Raw genomic sequence first — 6,675 nt, forward strand, 5'->3', positions numbered from 1 at the left:
GCTCGATAGTTTAATAAGTAATGAATATCTGAATTAAACATTTCAGATATTATCACAAGATATAATATTTGAAAATAATGCTATGAATAAATATAAGAATATATTTTATATTTAAATAAATCAATTTTTTTAAAATATTCATATACATATAAAATCATATATCCGAATCAAAATAAAATACAAATAATTCAATAGTCTTAACTATGACTACACTTATCTTTATGATCGGCCAGAACAGAAATAGTAAGCTTAAATAGAGTGCCAATATATAACCTCCATTGGCAGGGTCCAATGCACAATCACCATTTGCAGGGTCCAGAGTCCAATCAATGCACAAACCCCATTGGCAGGATCCAGAGTCCAATGCATATCCCCATTGGCAGGGTTCAGAATATAATTGGACTGAAATATAAAATCTGATCCATATCAAAGCACTTTTATAAGATAACACACACACATACATGCACGCACGCATGCGTGCACACACACAGTGAGTGCTCGCACGCGCGCACGCACACACACACACACACACACACACACATATATATATATATATATATATATATATATATATATATATATATATATATCATAATTTTATGTATATTCCATAATAAATCCATAAACCATAATATTCTAGAATCTTAATTTGAAAGTCACCTTTCATTTAAAAATATAGTTTCTTAAACCATGCATAAATCAAAGACTAATTATTTATTTTTAAAATAAATTATAAAAATCTCGAAAAGATGGTTCATTATTTTTTTTATAAAATATTGAGTGGATAGATTCAATCAATCCTAAAAATATCCTTAAGAATCTATTATTCAAAATATATTCTTCTATTTATCTTAAACCATAATTAATAAAAATTTTAGGTTTTGACACCCTTACAAGACTGACAAAAGTGATAGCATCCAACAACTCGATTGGTCCAATCAAGGTAATTCTATCAAATCACGATTAGAAGAGAAAATAGATGGTTTAATGGAGATCAAAGGTGATCAAATATATTAGTATCTGACAAGAGTTAAAGTGGAGGTCAGTATGTCAATTGACAGTCAGGGTTCAATTTAATCAAGTAGCTTTATCTAATTAGGTATATAATGATTTGATAGAGATCAACAAAAACTAGGTCTCAGGATGCTCAACAAAGGTTCAGATGGCATGAGCATGTCATCCGACTAACAAAGTGACTCAAAATCTCCTACTAAAATCAACTCAGACTCAAAGTAACAAATTGGATTCACTAATTCATAAATCATATAGAGAGAGAATATCATAAGAGAGAGAAATTAATAAAATGGAATAGGACTAATCAGAGACACTATCCAACAACCTAATCAATCTAATCAATGTAATTTAATCAAATCATGATTGAATTAATGTATAGATAGTTCAATAAAAATCATAGATAATGAAATCTAATGGTATTTAGATTTGGCCAAGATGGATGCCAGCACATTTTTCGACAACCACGAATCAAGATTCTGTTTGCCAAGGTCAAATCAGAATCATTAAAAAAAAATTTTTTACTAAATCAATCATAAAGAGAGAAAACTCCATAGAGAAATAATTTTAGAAAGCGAAAATCCATGGAGAGACAAAATAGAGAGAGAAAGCAAAATTTTTAGAGAGAGAAAATGGGGTTTCAAACTCAAGAAAGAAAAAGAGGGAAGTGAGAGAAACTCTCTCTCTTCTTTTTTTTCTTTTTCTTTTTTTTTCTTCTCTTTCTTTTGCTTTCCTTCTTCTTCCTTTGTTCTTAACAAAATAAGGGAATCCTTCTTCCCCTTATTCCCGAAGCCAAGAGGTCCCCCTCCTAGCTATCAATGCTCACAGCCAGAGGAGCATGCCACGATGGTGACCAATGACCTAAGTCCAGCAATCGATGATGATAATTGATGGTGGAAAATCAAGAATGATGCATCAATAAAATAGGAAAAACAGAGACTTGATTTTTTAACAAGAAATCCAGTAAGAGATCAGCTAGAATATAGGACTTAGAGACTACCAAAGAAGAAAAGGAGGGCAAGTCAAAGAATATGGGGTTCTTACCTAGTTTTTCATGAGTATTGATCTGATTTTCGATAGCCAAATCAAAACTAAACCGCCAACAATCAAAAGGAAATGAAGGAGAAAAAGGTGGTGAATGGCGACCAATATTCAGTAAGGAAAGATAAAGTGAGTGGAGGCCTTTAAATAGATCTCTAAAGGATGAGTTAGAGGTTGATTTCAATCAAATTTTCGAATGATTTTGGATCTCCCGATCAGAAGAGAACTCCTTCGAGAGTTCTGTTTACTACCCATAACCAAGCTTCCCACCGTATTTTTTAGCTTCTTTGCATGTGTAGAGCACGTGTTGGTCTTAAAATTTTTTTTGTATTGTTAGGCCTTTTTTGTTAAGATTGGATATTACATTCTCTCCCCCTAAAAAGAAAAATTCATCTTCAAAATTTTTCTTACCTATGCTTTCAAAAAGTTGGGACTCATGATACTAATCTCATCCTTGAACTTTTCAACGATGCAGTTTCATCATTAAATCATTTCATAAGGGAAAGGTTACTACCACCAAGAGTTGATCTGAATCAAAATTATTCATTCTTTGTAATCAAAATTAATATCTTAATTCTAGATAAGGATATCAAGTTTCTCACTAAAATATTAATTATTCTTGACTTAATCGATTTATTATAAGATCATAAACAAACTTTACTATACTCTCAGTAAAAGAATATTTAGGTACAATATCTAAGATCAATAGACAATCTCATATTTTTTTTTTTCAAATAGAGGAGCAAATATTTCAAATTTAGGAAAAAAAATCTATCACTAGATATTCTAAATCCAACATCAAGAATCAATGGTTCACTTATCCTAGACTCAAGATGCTGAAAATTTTCTTAGCATAGTAAATAGGAGACCTTCTTATGAAAATCATATAGTGAAACTCGAAATAATCCAGAATAAAAAATAGTATCCTTTTTCATTATTAGTGAATTTTCTCTATAAGAAATATCGAATCATATTATCTATTATAATTTTTTAACTTAAAGAATCAATATTACTGACTAACTTAAAATAATCTAGATCATCATGCTTCTGCTGTATACTCTGATCTAAACCATCAAAATTTTTTAGATTCATTACATAATTTTGACCAAATTATTACTTTATGCTATAGTCTAAAAAGATATAAAATTTCAAATTCTAATTCAAACAAAAAATGAACTTTCAATTCTCATAGCTAATTTTGCTTGGAGTACAATCATCTTGATTAACCCTTGAGTCTAATATTACATTCAAAACCATCATATATGTTTACTATAAACCAATATGAATTAAATCTTAATTCTCTTATCAATTTGGTTAGACAATTTCAATCAAAATCTTAGAAGTGAAATGAATAAGAAAAACCTTATGATTGCTCCACCAAGTTAGGACTTGAACCAAAATATATAAGTAAATCTGACTCAATTATCTCTTTTAAAGTTTTTTCCATCGAGATCTTTGATATCTATCAAAATTCTTCCATAACAATCATGCAAGCCTCTTAAAATCAAATCTCTATGTAATACTAAATTTAATCAAGGACCTCAATAATGAAGGCAAAAGAACTCTACATCAGTTCATAAACCAAAAATCTTAAATTGTGACTTCACATGTATCCCAAAATCTCAAATAAATATAGATAGAATCTTTTATCTTGATCGAAAAATAGCAATCAAAGATTTTACTAGCAATCTCAATAATAATGACAGAAAATCTCTTGATCAATCAGTAATCTAGACTTTGAATTAAAATTTCATACACACTATATAGTCTTTGATAGAATAAATAAGATCTATTGTTTGGATCTAAAGATGATAATTAAAATTATCGAAGATTCCACCAAGATAAACACTTTCAAACCTTAAAAATAAAATCAGTTCTATCAATAAAAAGATAGACCTATTAACAATGTCTCCAAATGTAATTTTCTTCAACATCTAACCTTCATACATGATCTACATTCCAAATTCAATCTTGAGGAATATTCCAATGAAATATCATAAAAGATCTTCTTAGTCCAATCTTAAACAATATTTGTAAATAAATTTTTATCTTATTACTAAATAATTAATTTAAAATCAAGAGCAATATCATAGTATTCTCTCATATCAAATTTGAGCTTGCAATTTACTCAAACCATTATTGATCAAATTAATAATCATAATGCATGATAAAATTTCATAATTAATCTTTTTCCAAATACTTTAGATCAAAATTCATCTAATCATAACATGATCTACAAATTTCCCATCATATATTAAACCCTATGAATTATTATTTCTAAGTGATCTTTTCATTCATAATCACAAGATTTAGTCAAAAATCATAAAGACAACTTATAATACAATCATCACAGATGTACTTTGCAATGTCCCTAATGTCTATCCATCTACACTCATCTTATGGTTATTTTTATATGTTATAATTTATCTACTTAAGCTTTGATACTATATAAATTATCATGACCAAGATCCAAAATCATGAGCCAAGGGTTGCAATAACTGCCGCATACTCATGAAAAACTTTCTCCACAAGTATTCAAAGCATTCCAAACCTAATATTAATGCATCATAATAGAATTCATAATAAATTAAGTATAAAATTTGACTAATTAAAATCAAGTTTAATCTTTCATAAAATTTTAATAATATTCAAAAGATCTTACATCAATTAAACCTCAAATAATAATCCTACAATAACATAATAATAAATCTATATTATCGACCCTCACTTCTAACTCACTCCTAAAGTAATACCCACATCCACCATTAACAATCTGAATTTGAAAAGAAAGGAGAGATAATGATCTCGATACTCTAATAAATAATGAATATTTTAACTAGATATTTCTGACATTATCATAAGATATAATACTCGTAAACAATACCATGAATAAACATATGAACATATGTTATGCTTACTTAAATAAATCAAATATTTTTAAATATTCATATGCATGCAAAATCATATATCCGATTCAAACAAAATATATATAACTTAATAGGCTTAACTATGACCACATCATCCCTATGGCAAGGCCAGAACAAAAATAGTGAGCTTAAATAGAGTCTTAATATATAACCCCATTGGTAGAATCTAGAATCCAATGCACAACCCGTATTGGTAGGATCCAGAATCCAATACACAATCACCATTGGTAGGGTCCAGAGTCTAATACATAATCTTTATTGGTAGGATCTAGAGTTCAATGCACAATCTTTATTGGTAGGGTCTAAAATATAGTAAGGCTGAGAGCACAAAATTTGATCCGTATTAAAGTACTTTTGCAAGATGACACATATATATTATAATTTCATGTATAATACATAATAAATCCATAAACCATAATATATATTCCAGAGTTTTAATTTGAAAATTACTTTCCATTCAAAATATATTTTTTTAAATCATGCATAAATCAAAGACTAATTATCTACTTTCAAAATAAATTATGAAATATTTCAAAAAAATGATTCATTACTTATCTTTGTGGAATACTGAGTGGATAGATTCAATCGATCCTAAAAGTATTTTTTAGAATCTATCATTCAACATATACTCTTCTATCAGTCTTAAGAAATAAAAATGGTAGCATTTAACAACCTGATTGATCCAATTAAGATAATTTTATCATATCATGATTAGAATAAGAAATAGATGGTTCAACAAAGATCAAAGATGATCAAATTTATTAGTGCCTGACAGGAGTTGAAGTGGAGGTTGATATATCGATTGATAATCAGAGATCAATTTAATCAAGTAGCTTTATCTAATCAGGAATATAATGATTTGATAAAGATCAACAAGGATCGATCTCACGATGGCTTAACAAAGGTTTAGATGGTATGAGCATGTGGTCCGATTGACAAAGTGACTCTAATTTTTTTACTAAAATCAACTTAGACTCAAAGCAATAGATCAGATTCACTGATTTCATAAATCACATAGAGAGAGAATATCAAAAGAGAAAAAAATTAATAAGATGGAATAAAACTAATTAGATGACACTATCCGACAATTTGATCGGTCTAATTAAGATGATTTAATCAAATCATGGTTAAATTAATATATACATGATTCAATAAAAAATATAGATAATTAAATCTAATGATATCCAATCTGATCAAGATAGGTGTTGGCACGTTGCTCAAAGATTTTTTTTGCTAAAGTCAAATTAGAATCATTGAAAGAAAATCTTTTACTGGATCACTCATAGAGAGAAAACTCCATAGAGAGAAATATTTTTAGAGAGAAAATACATAGAGAAAGAAAGTAGAACTTCTAGAGAGAGAAAGAAGATTCAAACTCAAAAAAGAAAGAGAGGGAAGAGAGAGAAACTCTCTCTCTTCTTTTCTTTTTTTTTTCTTTTTTTTTCCTTCTCTTTTTTTTTCTTTCCTTCTTCTTCCTTTGTTCTTGATGGAATAGGGGAACCTTCTTCCCCTTATTTTCGGAGCCATAAGGTCCCCTCCTAGCTAGTAATGATCAAGGCTAGAGAAGCATGCCATGGTGGTGACCAGTGACCCAAGTCTGGCAACCGATGATAGCAATTGATAGTGGAAAATAAAGAATGATGCATCAATAAAATAGGGAAATCTGAAGACTTGGTTTTTAAGAAGAAATCTGATG

This window comes from Elaeis guineensis, chromosome 7 (genome assembly GCF_000442705.2).
Source record: "Elaeis guineensis isolate ETL-2024a chromosome 7, EG11, whole genome shotgun sequence".
Taxonomy (NCBI): Eukaryota; Viridiplantae; Streptophyta; class Magnoliopsida; order Arecales; family Arecaceae; genus Elaeis; species Elaeis guineensis.